We start from the raw sequence: 20,421 nt of genomic DNA, 5'->3' as shown, positions 1-20,421 counted from the left end.
TCTCAAAGCCTGAGTTGAATGTTGCACTTTAGGCCCTACACTTTTTAATTCAAATAAATTCAACCAACTCCTGTCTTAGATTGCTGAGGTAAATTCCAAACTGAGGGGCAGCGAAAGTTACAAAGAACCAAACTTGGTTCTTATTTATTTGGTTACATGTACTGTACTATTACCTCGCCGATAACCGTTTGACGATTTCTTTAATAAACTAGACCTTTCTTTCAACATGAGCACAAGGGCTTGACAGCTCTATGTCTGGTTGGGGCTAAGTAGTGTGTTTAGGTGATCACAAACTGTGGAAGTCCCGGAGTACCAAAATAAGTTCACGGAGCGACCATTACTACTTGAGTAGTAAGTAGGGTGAGTGTTCTATGTCATTATTCACGCTGGCCCCAATCCAAAGGGCCCCTATTGATTGCGCAGTAAGGGCCACCTTTATAGACTAGTGACATAGAAACGTGTGTGTTTGTGTTCGTATGTTCATGTGTGCAAACCTGTTAGTGTGTGCGAGCATGTTTGTTTGTGTTGGAATGTGTGTGAGGCCTGGGGAGGCTCACCATCACAGACTGAGTGCTTCCTTCCCTCGGCACCTGGGACCTGTGACTCAAAGGTCCCCCATAAGCAGGACAGGCAGTTAGGTAATTTACTGTCTGAGCAGGTATTGGGTACATGTACCATGAACCTATCAGAGGGAGCAGTATTTGATGTTGGGTGGAAAATGCCTGTGCATCTGTGTCATGAATGGCGATAGGAGGGACCCCACAGTTGATGAGCAAAACGATTCACATATTAGTAAGGGCGTGTCATCAAAATATTTAAGCCAGAGTAAAGCTTTCACTTTCTGCCAAGTGACCCCAAATGTATAAGTAATGGTGAGTGTGTATATAACAGATAAATAGCACCTTGATTCAGATGTTACTCATAAGTCAGATGTAATGTCTCAAAATAGTTCCAGTTCTTTGGCCTTCCTTACAGTATTGTGCTGTTTCTTTAACAGAGGTAGGTGGATAATGTTATTCTGCAAAGCAGACAACTAATTTCTCAAACACAATAGCACATGTTATGTCTTTGCTGCTATATTAACTGTCATGTCATTATCCGCCCTGCAAATACCAGGATTTTGTGGTTTTCCCCATCTAACCTAAACAATGTGAGGGATGACATTGAAACCTCAACTCATGGAGATTTGGTTACATAAAGGTGGGTTTTAGTGCCGCAGGAGCCCCAAACTAAGACTGTTTACGTAAACTAACAGACATAATCTACATCCTCATCCTCAGAATCCAAAATCTGATTAGCAGGAAGATCCAAACAACTGCTCCAGACTCAATTTGTTTGAAAATTGTGTCTCCCATCCACCCAAAGTAACATTCACAATTACCTCCGCAGTCTAACAGTCCCACGCTGGGGCGTTAACTCCATGTTATGTAACCGACAATCACCACTCTGTACGTGCATCTCACAATCCAATGGGAGGCACACAGTATTACACAGAGCCATGACTACATGGAACTCTATTCCACATCAAGTAACTGACGCAAGCAGTGAAATTAGATTTAAAAAACAGATTCAAAACACCTTATGGAACAGTGGGGACTGTGAAGCAAAGCAAACATTGGCACAGACACATGCATACACACGCACGCACGCACACGCACACACAATAACATACACACTGTACATAAACATGGATTTAGTACTGTAGATATGTGGTGGTGGTGGAGTAAGGGCCTGAGGGCACACAGTGTGTTGTAAAATCTGTGAATGTATTGTAATGTTTTAAAAATTGTATAAACTGCCTTAATTATGCTGGACCCCAGGAAGAGTAGCTGCTGCTTTGGCAGCAGCTAATGGGGATCCATAATAAATACAAATACAACACTTCATCAGAAAGACCTCAGGTGAATTACATTTACATTTACATTTAAGGCATTTAGCAGACGCTCTTATCCAGAGCGACTTACAAATTGGTGCATTCACCTTATGAATCTTAAAGGTCCTTCCTCAATTCCTTGAATCTATGATTCCGTGATCTCCTTCTCATAACCTCGTATCTTCTCCTTCATTGCATTTTGAGGAGGAGGTCGAAGAATCAAGGAATCCAGAACAGGAATCGAGGACAGACTTTTGAGATATACCCCTCAAGTGTTTTTTCTTGATGGCAATTGGAGGTTTGTCCTAGAGTTTTTACTGCTCTCTGGAATTGGTGGTGGCACTGGATTGCTATCCTCTGACGTTATCCATGTTCCTGGCGCCAATACAAAGTGCTGTCAATCAGCCACACCACAGGCAGCTGGTGACACCTTATTGGGGAGGATGGGTTCATAGTAATGACTGGAACAGAATTCATGGAATGGTATCAAACACATCAAATACATGGTTTCCATGTGGTTTCATACATGGTTTCCATGTGTTTGATGCCATTCCATCTACTCCATTCCAGCCATTATTATGAGCAATCCTCCTCTCACCAGCCTCCTGTGAGCCACACACTTCATGCCTTTTTAATCTTTTAATAATATTCAAAACCCTGAAAGGATAAAAATGTATTGTAGAGCACTCAAAACGCGAGAGACATTTCACAAGTGCCTTGTGTTATATAAAAAGTCCCGAGCAGGTCAGGGTGTAAGCCTCCTCATTGTATTCGTAAACTCAAAACTCATAAATTGATATTAGTTGAGATTTAATAAAGCAGAGAGAATGTCTTACGTTTTGCAATTCCATGACTTCAACATTTCTCTCATTTTGTTTTCTGGATTTAAAGGGGGTCCACTCTGGCCCTCCCTGTGTTTGCCAGTTCAAATACACAGTGAGGCAGAGGCTCAGGAGCAGTGTGAGCTCCACCTCCAATGCCTATCTCACAGATAGCAGCCCCTTCTCATGCCCCAGATGAGTTGACCCCATTTCACATTCTGAAATCCTCTCCAGAAAAAAATCACTTGGGCCCAAGGATATTGTTTGGGAAACCCTGTTCTAGAGCTTACAGACCATTTCCAATGCATGTTTTGAGTTTTGTGGATATGCACAATATCCTGACAAATTCTGAATCCAGATGAGTCTTTTAGACATATACAGTGGTTTGCGAAGGAATTCACCCCCATTGGCATTTTTCCTATTTTGTTGCCTTACAACCTGGAATTTTTGGTGGGTTTGTATCATTTGATTTACACAACATGCCTACCACTTTGGAGATAAAGTATTTTTTATTGTGAAACTAACAAAAAATAAGACAAAAAAACAGAAAACTTGAGCATGCATAACTATTCAAATACAAAGTCAATACTTTGTAGAGCCACCTTTTGCAGCAATTATAGCTGCAAGTCTCTTGGGGTATGTCTCTATAAGCTTGGCACATCTAGCCACTGGGATTTTTGCTCATTCTTCAAGTCAAAACTGCTCCAGCTCCTTCAAGTTGGATGGGTTCCGCTGGTGTACAGCAATCTTTAAGTCATACCACAGATTCTCAATTGGATAGAGGTCTGGGCTTTTACTAGGCCATTCCAAGACATTTAAATGTTTCCTTTTAAACCACTCGAGTGTTGCTTTAGCAGTATGCTTAGGGTCATTGCCCTGCTGGAAGGTGAACCTCTGTCCCAGTCTCAAATCTCTTGAAGACTGAAACAGGTTTCCCTCAAGAATTTCCCTGTATTTAACGCCATCCATCATTGGTTCAATTCTGACCAGTTTCCCAGTCCCTGCCGATGAAAAACATCCCCACAGCATGATGCTGCCACCACCATGCTTCACTGTGGGGATGGTGTTCTCGAGGTGATGAGAGATGTTGGGTTTGCGCCAGACATAGCGTTTTCCATGATGGTCAAAAAGCTCAATTTTAGTCTCATCTCACCACTTCTTCCATATGCCTTTTGGCGAACACCAAACGTGTTTGCTTATTTTTTTCTTTAAGCAATGGCTTTTTTCTGGCCACTCTTCATATAGCCCAGCTCTGTGGAGTGTACGGCTTAAAGTGGTCCTATGGACAGATACTCCAATCTCCGCTGTGGAGCTTTGTAGCTCCTTCAGGGTTATCTTTGGTCTCTTTGTTGCCTCTCTGATTAATTCCCTCCTTGCCTGGCACTTGAGTTTTGGTGGGCGGCCCTCTCTTTGCAGGATTGTTGTGGTGCCATATTCTTTCCATTTTGTAATAATGGATTTAATATGCTCCGTGGGATGTTCAGATATTTTTTTATAACCCAATCCTGAATTATACTTCTCCATAACTTGATCTTCATGGTGTCACTTGCTTGGTGGTGCCCCTTGCTTAGTGGTGTTGCAGACTCTGGGGCCTTTCAGAACATGTGTATATATACTGAGATCATGTGACAGATCATGTGACACATAGATTGCACACAGGTGGACTTTATTTAAGTTATTATGTGACTTCTAAAGGTAATTGGTTGCACCAGATCTTATTTAGGGGCTTCATAGCAAAGGGGGTGAATACATATGCACGCACCACTGTTCTGTTAAAAAACAATCCCATTTTTTTTGTTATTTTTTTCATTTCACTTCACCAATTCGGACTATTTTGTGTATGTCCATTACATGAAATCCAAATAAAAATCAATTTAAATTACAGGTTGTAATGCAGCAAAATAGGAAAAATGCCAAGGGGGATGAATACTTTTGCAAGGCACTGGGGATTACTCCAAATATCACACATGGAAATTTCTTATGGCTCGACTCATTCAATATCCTGGACATCCTATTTTCTCTCTTCATGTTGACAAATACTGACTGTATACATCGCATATCTGTGTTTTCTCAGCACATTCAAGATATGAAGCTATATTGATTCCAGATATGCTTCTCTTGGCTGAGGTTCATATCTGGATCTTGATATTGTTTTGATAAGCTGAAAATAATGACGATTTCTGATGCATTTCTGAGTTTTCAGAACATTCTCAATAATTTGACAAATATGAAATCCATATTTTTCTTTCATGCACAAATACATTTTGAATTCCCTGCAGATAACATACATGATATGGCCGGATATTCACTCATTAGATATGCTAAAATAGGTCTATGTGGACATCTTATTATCTCTATATGATGACAAACACTGACAGTAGGCCTACATAGTATATTTTTCAGCACATACAATGCATATGCTCTTGACTGAGGTCCATATCAGGATCTTGATATGCATTTTGATATGCTAAATAAGGACAATTTCTGATAATTATTTGAGTTTTGAGAACATGCTCAATAATCATTCTTTCCGATTATTGTATTCCCTCTGGATAAAGGCATGCGTAAACCTCAAGCTAAAATAACTGTTACTGGTAGCCTAGCGACAAGAATCCCATATTGACAGTTCCAACCGTCATTTTTTAATTTGCGCGCCACAAATGAATGTGTAAATGGTGTGTAGTCGAACTGACAACTGGAGAAAGTGGGAAACTGATCAGAAAAGTCCTCCAAGAAGTTAACACGAAAGTGAGTAGCTAATTTTGAGATGTGTTATTTATCTTACAAACTATAATCAAGAAAGTTCAATAATAATTTGGCCATCAGCCAGTATGGCTAGCTAACTAGCTAGCTATCTAGGCTTGATAGGGGGGTAAAAGGTAAACTGGTAGCCTAGCTTGCTAACAAATAACAAAATAGCCTTCCCTTTAGAGAAATCATATTTACCCCCTATCAAGACTCAAGGTGACAGCTAATGTTTTAAAATGTTTAAGCATATTTTGAATAAAAAAATACAGATACATAAATGATCAAGTATTGACTACAGATATGATACATTTTCTGAAAATATGTGGATTCGTTCATGCCTAAGTATAAAGGCTTAGATACTGTATGTCAGCATGTTGACATTTTCAGCATGTACTCCCTTTCCGGAGTTAGAATATTGTGTAGAATATCTTGAACGTATCTCACCCCAAATATCTCTCTGGACACTCATACGGTAGCAGGGAGATTTCTGAGGTCCGGATTGGATGCATGTAGGAACTGTCCAATTTCTGAGAATATCCTAGCTCCATATATGAAATTAAGGACATGGGTATCTGGAGCATATCTACTCCTACTCTATATCCGTAAATAAAAAGATAAAGATATACCCTGATATTGACAATTTCGCCCAGTGGTAAATTCAGGACACTGAAATTAGTATGATATGTTACATTTGGTATGGTTACATGAGATAGAAGGTTACTTAACCTAACTCCTAACTCCTAACCCTTACCTTAACCCCTAACCCCTAGCTTAGCTAACGTTGGTCAGCTGGCTATCATACAGTTTGTAACATATCATACGAATTGTAATTCGTAACATATCATACGAAATTGAGTGTCTCGGATTTACATTCAGAATAATCAATCAAATTCATTTATAAAGCCCTTTTTACATCAGCTGATGTCACAAGGTGCTGTACAGAAACCCAGCCTAAAACCCCAAACAGCAACTAATGTAGATGTAGAAGCGCGGTGGCTAGGAAAAACTCCCTAGAAAGGCCAATACTTAGGAAGATAGCTATAGAGAGGAACCAGGCTCTGAGGGGTGGCCAGTCCTCTTCTGGCTGTGCCGGGTGGAGATTATAACAGAACATGGCCAAGATTTTCAAAGGTTCAAAGATGACCAGCAGGGTCGAATAATAATAATCACAGTGATTGTCAAGGGTGCAACAGGTCAGCACCTCAGGATTAAATGTCAGTTGGCTTTTCAAAGCCGATCATTCAGAGTTCGAGACAGCAGGTGTGGTAGAGAGAGGGTTCAAAACAGCAGGTCCGGGACAAGGTAGCACATCCAGTGAACAGGTCAGGGTTCCACAGCCGCATGCAGAACAGTTGAAACTGGAGCAGCAGCATGACCAGGTGGACTGGGGACAGCAAGGAGTCATCAGGCCAGGTAGTCCTGAGGCATGGTCCTAGGGCTCAGGTCCTCCGAGAGAAGAGAGAGAGAAAGAGAGAGAGAAGAGAAAGAGAGAGAGAAAAAGAGAGAAAAAGAGAGAGAGAATTAGAGAGCATACTTAAATTCACACAGGACACCGGATGAGACAGGAGAAATACTCCAGATTTAACAGACTGACCCTAGCCCCCCGGTACATAAACTATTGCAGCATAAATACTGGAGGCTGAGACAGGAGGGGTCGTGAGACACTGTGGCCCTGTCTGATGTTACCCCCAGACAGGGCCAAACAGGCAGGATATAACCCCACCCACTTTGCCAAAGCACAGCCCCCACACCACTAGAGGGATATCTTCAACCACCAACCTACTACCCTGAGACAATGCCGAGTAGAGCCCACAAAAATCTACCCCACGGCATGAACCCGGTCAGGAAGATCACGTAGGTGACTCAACCCACTCCAGTGACGCACCCCTCCTCGGGACGGCATGGAAGAGCACCAGTAAGCCAGTGACTCAACTCCTGTAATAGGGTTAGAGGCAGAGAATCCCAGTGGAGAGAGGGGAACCAGCCAGGCAGAGACAGCAAGGGCGGTTTGTCGCTCCAGTGCCTTTCCGTTCAGCTTCACACCTTGGGCCAGACTACACTCAATCATAGGAGCTACTGAAGAGATGAGTCTTCAAAACAAACCTAAAGGTCGAGACCGAGTCTGCATCTCTCACATGGATAGGCAGACCATTCCATAAAAATTGAGCTCTGTAGGAGAAAGCCCTGCCTCCAGCTGTTTGCTTAGAAATTCTAGGGACAGTATGGAGGCCTGCGTCTTGTGACTGTACCGTACGTGTAGGTATGTACGGCAGGACCAAAATTGGAGAGATAGGTAGGAGCAAGCCCATGTAATGCTTTGTAGGTTAGCAGTAAAACCTTGATATCAGCCCTAGCCTTTAACAGGAAGCCAGTGTAGAGAGGCTAGCACTGGAGTAATATGATCAAATTTTGGGGTTCTAGTCAAGATTCTAGCAGCAGTGTTTAGCACTAACTGAAGTTTATTTAGTGCTTTAGCAGAGTAGCTGGAAAGTAGAGCATTACAGTAGTCTAATCTGTAAGTGACAAAAGCATGGATACATTTTTCTGCATCATTATTGGACAAAAAGTTTCAGATTTTTGCAATGTTACGAAGATGGAAAAAAGCTGTCCTTGAAATATTCTTGATATGTTCAGCAAAAAAGAGATCAGGGTCCATAGACACGTTGAGATCTTTCACAGTTTTATTTCAGAAGACTGTACAGCCATCAAGATTAATTGTCAGATCCAACAGAATATCGCTTTGTTTCTTGGGATCTAGAACTACACTGCTCAAAAAATAAAGGGAACACTTAAACAACACAATGTAACTCCAAGTCAATCACACTTCTGTGAAATCAAACTGTCCACTTAGGAAGCAACACTGATTGACAATAAATTTCACATGCTGTTGTGCAAATGGAATAGACAACAGGTGGAAATTATAGGAAATTAGCAAGACACCCCCAATAAAGGAGTGGTTCTGCAGGTGGGGACCACAGACCACTTCTCAGTTCCTATGCTTCCTGGCTGATGTTTTGGTCACTTTTGAATGCTGGCGGTGCTTTCACTCTAGTGGTAGCATGAGACGGAGTCTACAACCCACACAAGTGGCTCAGGTAGTGCAGCTCATCCAGGATGGCACATCAATGCGAGCTGTGGCAAGAAGGTTTGCTGTGTCTGTCAGCGTAGTGTCCAGAGCATGGAGCGCTACCAGGAGACAGGCCAGTACATCAGAAGACGTGGAGGAGGCCGTAGGAGGGCAACAACCCAGCAGCAGGACCGCTACCTCTGCCATTGTGCAAGGAGGAGCAGGAGAAGCACTGCCAGAGCCCTGCAAAATGACCTCCAGCAGGCCACAAATGTGCATGTGTCTGCTCAAACGGTCAGAAACAGACTCCATGAGGGTGGTATGAGGGCCCGACGTCCACAGGTGGGGGTTGTGCTTACAGCCCAACACCGTGCAGGACGTTTGGCATTTGCCAGAGAACATCAAGATTGGCAAATTCGCCACTGGCGCCCTGTGCTCTTCACAGATGAAAGCAGGTTCACACTGAGCACGTGACAGACGTGACAGAGTCTGGAGACGCCGTGGAGAACGTTCTGCTGCCTGTAACATCCTCCAGGATGACCGGTTTGGTGTTGGGGCAGTCATGGTGTGGGGTGGCATTTCTTTGGGGGGCCGCACAGCCCTCCATGTGCTCGCCAGAGGTAGCCTGACTGCCATTAGGTACCGAGATGAGATCCTCAGACCCCTTGTGAGACCATATGCTGGTGCGGTTGGCCCTGGGTTCCTCCTAATGCAAGACAATGCTAGACCTCATGTGGCTGGAGTGTGTCAGCAGTTCCTGCAAGAGGAAGGCATTGATGCTATGGACTGGCATCTATGGACTGCCATTCCCCAGACCTGAATCCAATTGAGCACATCTGGGACATCATGTCTCGCTCCATCCACCAACGCCACGTTGCACCACAGACTGTCCAGGAGTTGGCGGATGCTTTAGTCCAGGTCTGGGAGGAGATCCCTCAGGAGACTTGTTGACTTGTTTTAAGGACATTACATCAAAGTTGGATCAGCCTATAGTGTGGTTTTCCACTTTAATTTTGAGTGTGACTCCAAATCCAGACCTCCATGGGTTGATAAATTGGATTTCCATTATTTTTGTGTGATTTTGTTGTCACCACATTCAACTATGTAAAGAAAAAAGTATTTAATAAGATTATTTCTTTCATTCAGATCTAGGATGTGTTGTTTAAGTGTTCCCTTTATTTTTTTGAGCAGTATATTTACTGCCATCCACTTCCTTATGTCTGAAACACAGGCTTCCAGGGAGGGCAATTTTGGGGCTTCTCCATGTTTCATCGAAATGTACAGCTGTGTATTGTCCGCATAGCAGTGAAAGTTAACATTACGTTTCCGAATGACATTACCAAGAGGTAAAATATATAGTGAAAACAATAGTGGTCCTAAAACGGAACCTTGAGGAACACCGAAATTTACAGTTGATTTGTCAGAGGACAAACCATCCACAGAGACAAAGGTAATTTACCACCTTCATAAGTGCAGTCTCAGTGCTATAATGGGGTCTAAAACCAGACTGAGGCGTTTCATATACATTGTTTGTCTTCAGGAAGGCAGTGAGTTGCTGTGCAACAGCTTTTTCAATTTTTTTTGAGAGGAATGGGAGATTCGATTTAGGCCGATATTAAAAACTATTTTCTGGGGCAAGGTTTGGCCTTTTCAAAAGAGGCTTTATTATTGACACTTATAGTGAGTTTGGTACACATCCAGTGAATAGGGAGCCGTTTATTATGTTCAACATAGAATGGCCAAGCACAGGAAGCAGCTCTTTTAGTAGTTTAGTTGGAATAGGGTCCAGTATGCAGCTTGAAGGTTTAGAGGCCAAGACTATTTTCATCAATGTGTCAAGAGATATAATATTAAGAAACTTGAGTGTCTCCCTTGATCCTAGGTCCTGGCAGTGTTGTGTAGACTCAGGACAACTGAGCTTTAAAGAGGAGTCCATAATTTGCTTTCTAATGATCATGATCTTTTGGTCAAAGAAGTTCATGAATTTATCATTTCTGAAGTGAAAGCCATCCGCTCTTGGGGAATGCTGCTTTTTAGTTAGCTTTGTGACAGTATCAAAAATTAATTTGGTATTGTTCTTATTCTCCTCAATTAAGTTGGAAAAATAGGATGATCAAGCATCAGTGAGGGCTCTTCGATACTGCTCGGTAATGTCTTTCCAAGCCAGTCGGAAGACTTCCAGTTTGGTGTAGCGTCATTTCCGTTCCATTTTTCTGGAGCTTGCTTCAGGGCTCTGGTATTTTCTATATACCAGGGAACTAGTTTCTTATGACAAATGTTTTTTGTTTTTAGGGGTGCGACTGCATCTAGGGCATTACGCAAAGTTACATTTAGATCCTCAGTTTGGTGGTTAACCAATTGTTGTACTCCAACATCCTTGGGTAGGTGGATGGAGTCTGGAAGGGCATCTAGGAATCCCTGGGTTGTCCGAGAATTTATAGCACGGCTTTTGATGATCCTTGGTTGGGTTCTGAGCAGATCATTTGTTGCGATTGCAAACATAATAAAATGGTGGTCCGATAGTCCAGGATTACGAGGAAAAACATTAAGATCCACCATATTTATTCCACGGGACAAAACTAAATCCAGAGTATGACTGTGGCGGTGAGTAGGTCCGGAAAAATGTTGGATAAAACCCACTGAGTTTATGATGGCTCCGAAAGCATTTTGGAGTGGGTCTGTGGACTTTTCCATGTGAATATTAAAGTCACCAAAAATTAGGAATTCAGGGAACTCAGTGAGGAACGCTGTATACGGCCCAGGAGGCCTGTAAACAGTAGCTATAAAAAGGGATTGAGTAGGCTGCATAGATTTCATGACTAGAAGCTCAAAAGATGAAAACGCAGTCATTTAGTTTTTTGTAAATTGAAATTTGCTAACGTAAATGTTAGTAACACCTCCGCCTTTGCGGGATGCGCGGGGATATGGTCACTAGTGTAACCAGGAGGAGAGGCCTCATTTACCACAGTAAATTCATCAGGCTTAAGCCATGTTTCAGGAAGGGCCAATCACATCAAGATTATGATCAGTGATTAGTTCATTGACTATAACTGCCTTGGAAGTGAGGGATCTAACATTAAGTAGCCCTATTTTGAGATGTGAGATATCACAATCTCTTTCAATAATGACAGGAATGGAGGAGGTCTTTATTCCAGTGAGATTGCTAAGGCGAACACCGCCATGTTTAGTTTTTCCCAAACTAGATCGAGGCACAGACACGGTCTCAATGGGGATAGCTGAGCTGACTACACTGACTATGCTAGTTGCAGACTCCACTAAGCTGGCAGGGTGGCTAACAGCCTGCTGCGCACCCTATCTCATTGTGGAGCTATAGGAGTTAGAGCCCTGTCTATGTTTATAGATAAGATGAGAGCACCCCTCCAGCTAGGATGGTGTACGTCACTCCTCAGCAGGGCAGGCTTGGTCCTGCTTGTGGGTGAGTCCCAAAAAGAGGGCCAATTATCTACAAATTCTATATTTTGGGAGGAGCAGAAAACAGTTTTCAACCAGCAATTGAGTTGTGAGACTCTGCTGCTCATCACTCCCCCTAACTGGAAATGCTCTGAGACCATGTTGTGAAACAGACAATCAGATGTATTGGCTTTGGTTGTCGATAACTTTCAGAGCACAGCTTAAAAATTCACCTTCAACATAATTCTATATATTTTTTTGTATTTTACCTCCAATTTCAATCTTGTCTCATCGCTGCAACTCCCCAACAGGCTAAGGAGGCGAAGGTTGAGTCATGCGTCCTCTGAAACATGACCCGCCAAACCACGTTTCTTAACACCCGCCCACTTTAGGCGGAAGCCAGCTGCACCAATGTGTCAGAGGAAACACCATTCAACTGAAGACCAGGGTTAGCCTGCAGGCGCCCAGCCCTCCACAAGGAGTCGCTAGAGCACGGTGTGCCAAGTAAAGTCCCCCCGGCCAAACCCTCCCATAGCCCGAACGACGCTGGGCCAATTGTGTGGCGCCCTATGGGACTCCCGATCATGTCCAGTTGTGATACAGCCTCGGATCGAACCCGGGTCTGTAGTGACGCCTCAAGCACAGCAATGCAGTGCCTTAGACCGCTGCGCCACCTGGGAGGCCCCCTTCAAATACATTTGAACATTTCCACTTTAAATAATGTAACAGCTTCAAAAATAAAATTGGCTACGTTTGATAGGCTTTTACGACAGAGGTCTATTTTTGAATTACTGTCACAAACTGAAAGTTGGGGTGGATTCTGTAAATGTATCACTTCACAATGAACCATTGCGTTCATTCTATCAGTTAATAGGCACTGAAACTACCTAGAGGACTTCACCTATTTTTAACAGTTGTATGTGTTTAAGCAAGTTCAATTCCAATGTACTTGGTAGATACAGTCAGTCATCACGCAATGAAGCCCTCTATAACCATCAAAATGACACTGATCAAGTTTTCAGCTAGAGACAATAACCCCCTTTCTTATTTAACTAGGCAAGTCAGTTAAGATGGCCTAGGAACAGTGGGTTAACTGCCTTGTTCAGGGACAGAACGACAGATTTGTACCTTGTCAGCTGGGGGATTTGATCTAGCAACCTTTACGGTTACTGGCCCAACGCCCTAACCACTAGGCTACCTGCCGCCCCACTTGACAAAAACTGGTTGAATCAATGTTGTTTCCACGTAATTTCCACCAAAAAAATCAATGTGATGACATTGAATCAATGTGGAAAACTGATTGGATTTGCAAAAAGTCCTCAACAAAGGAATTTACTATTTTTTTTCACCCAAATTTTAACCTAAATCCAATGGATGTAAACCAAAACTACACGTTGAACTGACATCTGTGCCCAGTGGGAACTCCATTGAACCAACATTTCAGTGGACACTTTCTGAAGCTCTGGTATAGTTCCTGCCTATGTCCTTTAAAAATTGAAAAGATGAACCAGTACTTCTGTGCTCCCATCTCCCCTACACTACAGTAAGGCCTCATGCAACAGAGTGGCATTAGCCAGTTTACAAATGGCATCAATTGGAGACTACATGCCAAGGCAGCCTGATTTATTTTTCTTCCATGATATGACATCCCCAGGGCTGAGCCCAGACAGACAATAGATGACCCTTTCTCCTAGCCTCCCTTTCTCCTGGGAAGATTAACACATTCCTCAGGACCCTCTGTTTTAACAGGTGTCCAGTGCTAAAGCCCGTGCAAAAACTCCAGACCGAAAACCAGAATTTTATCTTGTTCTTCTGTTCATGGCTAAAATCAACGCGGATGTCACAAACACTTGCAGACTTCCCAGACACTCACCGCTGCCATTCTCAAACCGAATAGAACGGTTCTTTGGAAAGTACCTTATAAAAATGCATATCTAGAAGGCATTTAGGTACACTATAAAGTTGAAGTTGGAAGTTTACATACACTTAGGTTTGAGTCATTAAAACTTGTTTTTCAACCACTCCACAAATTTCTTGTTCACAAACTATAGTTTCGGCAAGTCGGTTAGGACATCTACTTTGTGCATGACAAGTAATTTTCCCAACAATTGCTTACAGACAGATTATTTCACTAAATCACAATTCCAGTGGGTCAGAAGCTTACATAAACTAAATTGACTGTGCCTTTAAACAGCTTGGAAAATTCCAGAAAATGATGTCATGGCTTTAGAAGGTTCTGATAGGCTAATTGACATAATTTGAGTCAATTGGAGGTGTACCTGTGGATGTATTTCAAGGCCTACTTTCAAACTCAGTGCCTCTTTGCTTGAAATCATGGGAAAATCAAAAGAAATCAGCCAAGACCTCAGAAAAAAAATGTAGACCTCCACAAGTCTGGTTCACTTTTTGGAGAAATGTCCTCTGGTCTGATGAAACAAAAATGGAACTGTTTGGCCACAATGACCATCGCTATGTTTGGAGGAAAAAGGGGGAAGCTAGCAAGCCGAAGAACACCATGTGAAGCACGGGGGTGGCAGCATCCATGTTGTGGGGGTGCATCGCTGCAGGAGGGACTGGTGCAATTCACAAAATAGCTGTTGTCATGAGGCAGGAAAATGATGTGGATATATTGAAGCAACATCTCAAGACATCAGTCAGGAAGTTAAAGCTTGGTCGCAAATGGACAATGACCCCAAGCATACTTCCAAAGTTGTGGCAAAATGGCTTAAGGACAACAAAGTCAAGGTATTGGAGTGGCCATCACAAAGCCCTGACCTCAATCCTATAGAAAATGTGTGGCAAAACTGAAAAAGCATGTGCGAGCAAGGAGGCCTACAAACCTGACTCAGTTACACCAGCTCTGTCAGGAGGAATGGGCCCAAATTCACCCAACCTATTGTGGGAAGCTTGTGGAAGGCTACCTGAAACGTTTTAACCAAGTTAAACAATTTAAAGGCAATGCTACCAAATACTAATTGTGTGTATGTAAACTTCTGACCCACTGGGAATGTGATGAAAGAAAAAAAAGCTGAAATAAATCATTCTCTCTACTATTATTCTGACATTTAACATTCTTCAAATAAAGTTCTGATCCTAACTGACCTAAAACAGGGATTTTTTACTAGGATTAAATGTCAGGAATTGTGAAAAACTGAGTTTAAATGTATTTGGCTAAGGTCTATGTAAACTTCCGACTTTAACCGTATATACTTTACTCACCGTGAACGACGATAAGCATTTACCCATCTATTTTTGTACCACTACATCACTGTCAATATCAATTTGTAAATGACAGTGCATGGCAAATGGTGTTATTTCTATCGGAAAAAATTAAGTAGATGTTGTTCCACTTGGAACCCTGACAGAATACTTCATCTTATTCGTTGTTTCATCGCGCATAGAGGTGGTGGAATTATGAGGGAATTAAGTCAAGGTCAGAATACGGCTTATCTGTAAACACACCTCTGCCACACCTTAATTTCTTTGATCTCCACCCCCAATGAGTAGTGGGTGAATAGCATGCTATTATCAGGCTTAAGTTCATGGGCAGAATACATGTATAAAAGGGAATTATGCTCCTTTTAAGCGCACTTAACTCGGGTTCGGAATTCCCCGAGTGCTTAACAAACATACAAATCTAAAGCTGCACAACACTGTATATCATCTATGCTTATTATCTATTTAACTGAAATCTATTTTTGTTAAAGTGAGTTAAATAACCTAGGGCTATGTCTCGCAATTATCCACATAAAAGTAAGTAAGCTTTAAAAGTAAGTACCAAAAACTCTCTTTAAGGCTCCAAAATGAAACTCACGCATTCTCACACGCAAGCACACAACCCTCACGCCCCTTGTTTTCTTCTGTTCCTTTACCAGACAGATGTTTTTGGCAACTCCATGCCACCCCGCCCTAAAGGCATCATTTCCTTTGACGCAGATTTCCTGTCTTGATTTTTTTCTTCTCCTGTGCAGTATTTTGACTTGTTTATGACATGGACCGAGATAAGAGCGGAGTACAGGAGATGCTTGCAGTTTCTTAATTGGAAGCAGACCTCAGTCACTTTCGTCTCAAGTAGTGTTGAGTCACTGAACATCAGTCACCACTGAGTCAGGGGAGAGAGTATTGTTCATGTCAAACTGCATCACCCTTATATTCAGGGATGGACTGGGACCAGACATTTTCCTGGGCATTTCTAACACACCAGCCCTTTATTTACATTTTTTTGAGGCCCCTTATTATCCAAATAATCATATTACTGCACTGAAGATCGACAAGCCCATCTGCCATTTGCCAGAATTGCCTTATGGCCAGTCTATCTCTGCCTCTACAGTATACCAATCTCAAGGGTGAGCAGCCCACTGAACATACCATGTCTCTATTAGTGTTGTCTCATGATACAATTTACTTTCAAATGGTGAGCTTCCAAGCATATACCTCCCTCTGGACAGTTTGTTAACACATCATTAACAAACTGTCCAGAAGGGGCCTGGTCTCCGTGGGACACAAGGAAATTTCAAAAGCACGTCAAAGTTGATATTATTATTTACAAAAGGGAAGTACAAATACCAAGATCATACGGACAATAGCAAACCACTCACATATATAAATAATGACTTTAGTTATGAATAAAACACCACCAAATTGTTTTATTTCACTCTTGAAGATCCAACAATCCCATGCTATAGAGAGGTAGACACTCCTTTCCTGCTTTCCCCCCTGAAGCTGAAGTTGTCTAGTGAAGTCAGCTTGGGTTTAAAACTGTAATTATGATCAAACTTTGCATCTGTTTAGACTTAGAGGTGCATTATCCCAAAAAGCCAATTTATCTATTTTTAATGAGGCTGTAGGGAAGTTTAGTTACAAATTGTTCACGTCAAATGGCTTGAATCTTTCCTTAATGGTACTTATAGACATATGATATAACATTAATCAATGAATGAAACCTTAGTTTTAGGTTGTGCCCCTCTCTGTCCAATGAGGTAATTTCTAGACAATATTTCTTTCCATTTTAGGGGACCCCTTTTGGCTTAGTGGCACCCACCCACAGAGGTATTAAAGAGGCTACTGTATAGCCTCTTTAACCTCTCTGGGCAAGGTGGGACGTTTGCGTCCCACCCTAGTCAACAGCCAGTGGAATCGCGTCGCGCGAAATACAAAACCTCATAAATGCTATAACTTCAATTTCTCAAACATATGACAATTTTACACCGTTTTATAGATACACCTCTCCTGAATCGAACCACGTTGTCCGATTTCAAAAAGGCTTTACAGCAAAAGCAAAACATTAGATTATGTTAGGAGAGTACCCAGCCAGAAATAATCACACTGCCATTTTCAAAGCAACTAGCATGCATCACAAATACCCAAAACACAGCTAAATGCAGCACTAACCTTTGACAATCTTCATCAGATGACACTCCTAGGACATCATGTTACACAATACATGCATTTTTTGTTCGATAAAGTTCATATTTATATATAAAAACAGCATTTTACATCGGCGCGTGACGTTCAGAAAATATTTTCCCTTCAAATGCTTCTGGTGGATCAGCGCTACAATTTACAAAATTACTATTCGAAAACATTGTTAAAATGTAATATTGTCATTCAAAGAATTATAGATTAACATCTCGTGAATGCAACCGCATTGCCAGATTTAAAAATACATTTACTGGGAAATCACACTTTGCAATAAACGACGTGGTATGCTCAGAAAAATAGGCTAGGCGATACATGTTAGCGCCATCTTGGAACCATTTAAAATCAAAAATACTATTGTAAATATTCCCTTACCTTTGATTATCTTCATCAGAAGGCACTTCTAGGAATCCCAGGTCTACAACAAATGTAGTTTTGTTCGAAAAAGTTAATAATTTATGTCCCAATAGTTCCTTCTTGTTAGCGCGTTCCGAAGGCTACTCATAATGTACTGAAGCACGCGGGACTTGTCGTCACGAATGTGCAAAAAAAATATATTTACGTTTGTTCAAACATGTCAAACGTTGTATAACATAAATCTTTAGGGCCTTTTTCAACCAGAGCTTCAATAATATTCAAGGCAGACGATTGCATTGTCTTACTAAACGTTTCGGAACAAAAGGTTTCCCATGGGCGCCCGCGTCATAGTAGTAATAGTCCTCCCCCTGTGACCAACTTCCCAAGCCTCTCTTTGGGTCAGTTTCTACCATAGAAGACTCAAACCACTTTGTAAAGACTGTTGACATCTAGTGGAAGCCTTAGGAAGTGCTAAATGATTAATAAGTCCCTGTGTGTTTCAATGGCAAAGGTTTGAAGTGATTCCACACATCAGATTTCCATTTCCTGTTAGGATTTGTCTCAGGGTTTTGACTGCCATATGAGTTCTGTTATACTCACAGACACCATTCAAACAGTTTTAGAAACTTTAGAGTGTTTTCTATCCAAATCTACTAATTATATGCATATTCTAGTTACTGGGCAGGAGTAGTAACCAGATGAAATATTAAATCGGGTACGTTTTTTATCTGGCCGTGCAAATACTGCCCCCTATCCCCAACAGGTTTTAAGAAAGACTGGTGGATTATGGCCATTGTTGATTAGTCACATTTTTTCCAAATAGTGACTATTAAATTAAATCCTAGCACATGTGATTTGGCAGGATATTTAGATTCTTTAGCAGGCATTACTTTCTAAACTCTGGTAAATGACCATAAAATGCCATGCAAAACAATAAACAGACAGATCCAACCTGGTTTTCATAAAGCGCATGTTCTTGGACACACCTCAAAGAGAACAAACCAAATGTTCGGAATGGTGTTTTTTTGTTTTTCATGCAAACAACTGATTCATCAAGGAAAGCTAAGTGGCATATGGTTTGATTCCATTATCCTGAGTCTTCTTATTTGTGTTCCACCCTCCCATCCCGATGTTTGAATATGGACCTGAGACACACAACAGCTGTCTGCTAGTAACTGGAGTCTTAAAGATACTGGGGTAAAACATTTTCAGATGAAGTTTAGAATGAAACACTTCATTGTAAAAGCGTGTTTCAGTGAGTGGGGATAGGGGTTACATCATACATGAGGTCACCCTTGATCTCTCCCATGCTCCTTGGAGATAAAGAAGGGATGGGGTGAGAAGTGGTGAGATAAGGGATGAGTATGGGAGCTCTATGATATAATGCCATGAGTAAAAGAGCGCAAGGTTTGCTCTGCGTGAATAATATGAATGTGTATATGTCTCCTCTCAGTCTGCCAACCTTATGAGGGAGGGAGTCAGAGCCAGGGGGCCCGGAGAGCAAGGAGCCAGGCACAGCCAAGGCTATGCACACACGCACAAGCACACACACTTTCCTGACGTGAAACAGATGGGCAGTGGACCGAGTCATCATCAGTCACGGACTCAGAACCTTCTCCCGGTCACGCACTTGTAAGTACACTAATATGCACACTACCTCTCGAAATTGCACAATATAGACGTAGGATCTTAATTTGAGCCAGTTTGCTACAGCAGGTAAATAATCCTACAGCAACAAGAAATGTAAATTATTATGGAGATTATAATTAATGGACATTTTTTGTAGGGGTTGATACATTTTTCACTAGGGCAAATCAAGTCTGAAATTACAAACTTTAGATGCCTTTTTAAACCTTGAATACACTACAAGTTTGCATTTCCTGCTGTGCAGGAAAATTCTCAGCAACAAAAGAGTGATCAAATTAAGAACCTACATCTGTATAGGGAATAGGGCGCCATTGGAGACGCAACCATCATCTCCCACTACAGAAACCCATTAACTTTTCCACCAGGTCTTGGGCGGATCCTTGAACTTACTCATTCAGTAAATTTTTCCCTTGTTCTTGAAATGTGGATGCGTCAAAAGTGGTCAGAGGCATTGCACTCTGCATTGGCCGCATGTCGCGCACTGCATGTCAAACTGACTTAGTTATGTGGTGTGTGAGTCAGAGACAGGAAAGGAAAGGAAATGGGACTCTCCAATCACTGGCTGCGACTGTTACTGACAGACCTTGTCATTCACTGAAGGCCTCATTAGAGATGTTGTGCTGAAAACAGACCTCTGGACAGAACTTGTACTCTACCTCCTTTACTGTATTATGATGACTTGGAGCTGTAAATGGAAACATATGCTGTCCTGCTCCTTAAAACAATTTCGCAAGGGCAATTAATACCAAATAGGGCGGACAACTAACCGACTGAAGACAAGTAGGTCCATAGAAAAATGTAACCTAACATGGTTACAAAAACAGGGAGTTTCCAAAAAATGTGCAATAGGGATCTTAGTGGGTGACGGCATGTAAGAAGTGCATAATAGCTTTTCTGAAGGTAACCAACTGTCTGCCGTTGGTGGAAAGGAAGCTTGTAATCCATAGTACAGCAAGGCTAACGATTGCTTTGCGTTACAGGCGAAAACTACACGTTTGGCTCTTGAGGTCATGAACCTCTACAGTACATAGTTGCGCTGGCTGATTACATTTACTAGACCATTTCTTAGCAAATAGAGC

The sequence above is a fragment of the Salmo salar genome, chromosome 13 (assembly GCF_965601325.2).
Source record: "Salmo salar chromosome 13, fSalSal1, whole genome shotgun sequence".
Classification (NCBI taxonomy): domain Eukaryota; kingdom Metazoa; phylum Chordata; class Actinopteri; order Salmoniformes; family Salmonidae; genus Salmo; species Salmo salar.
Note: the sequence above shows the minus strand (reverse complement) of the source record.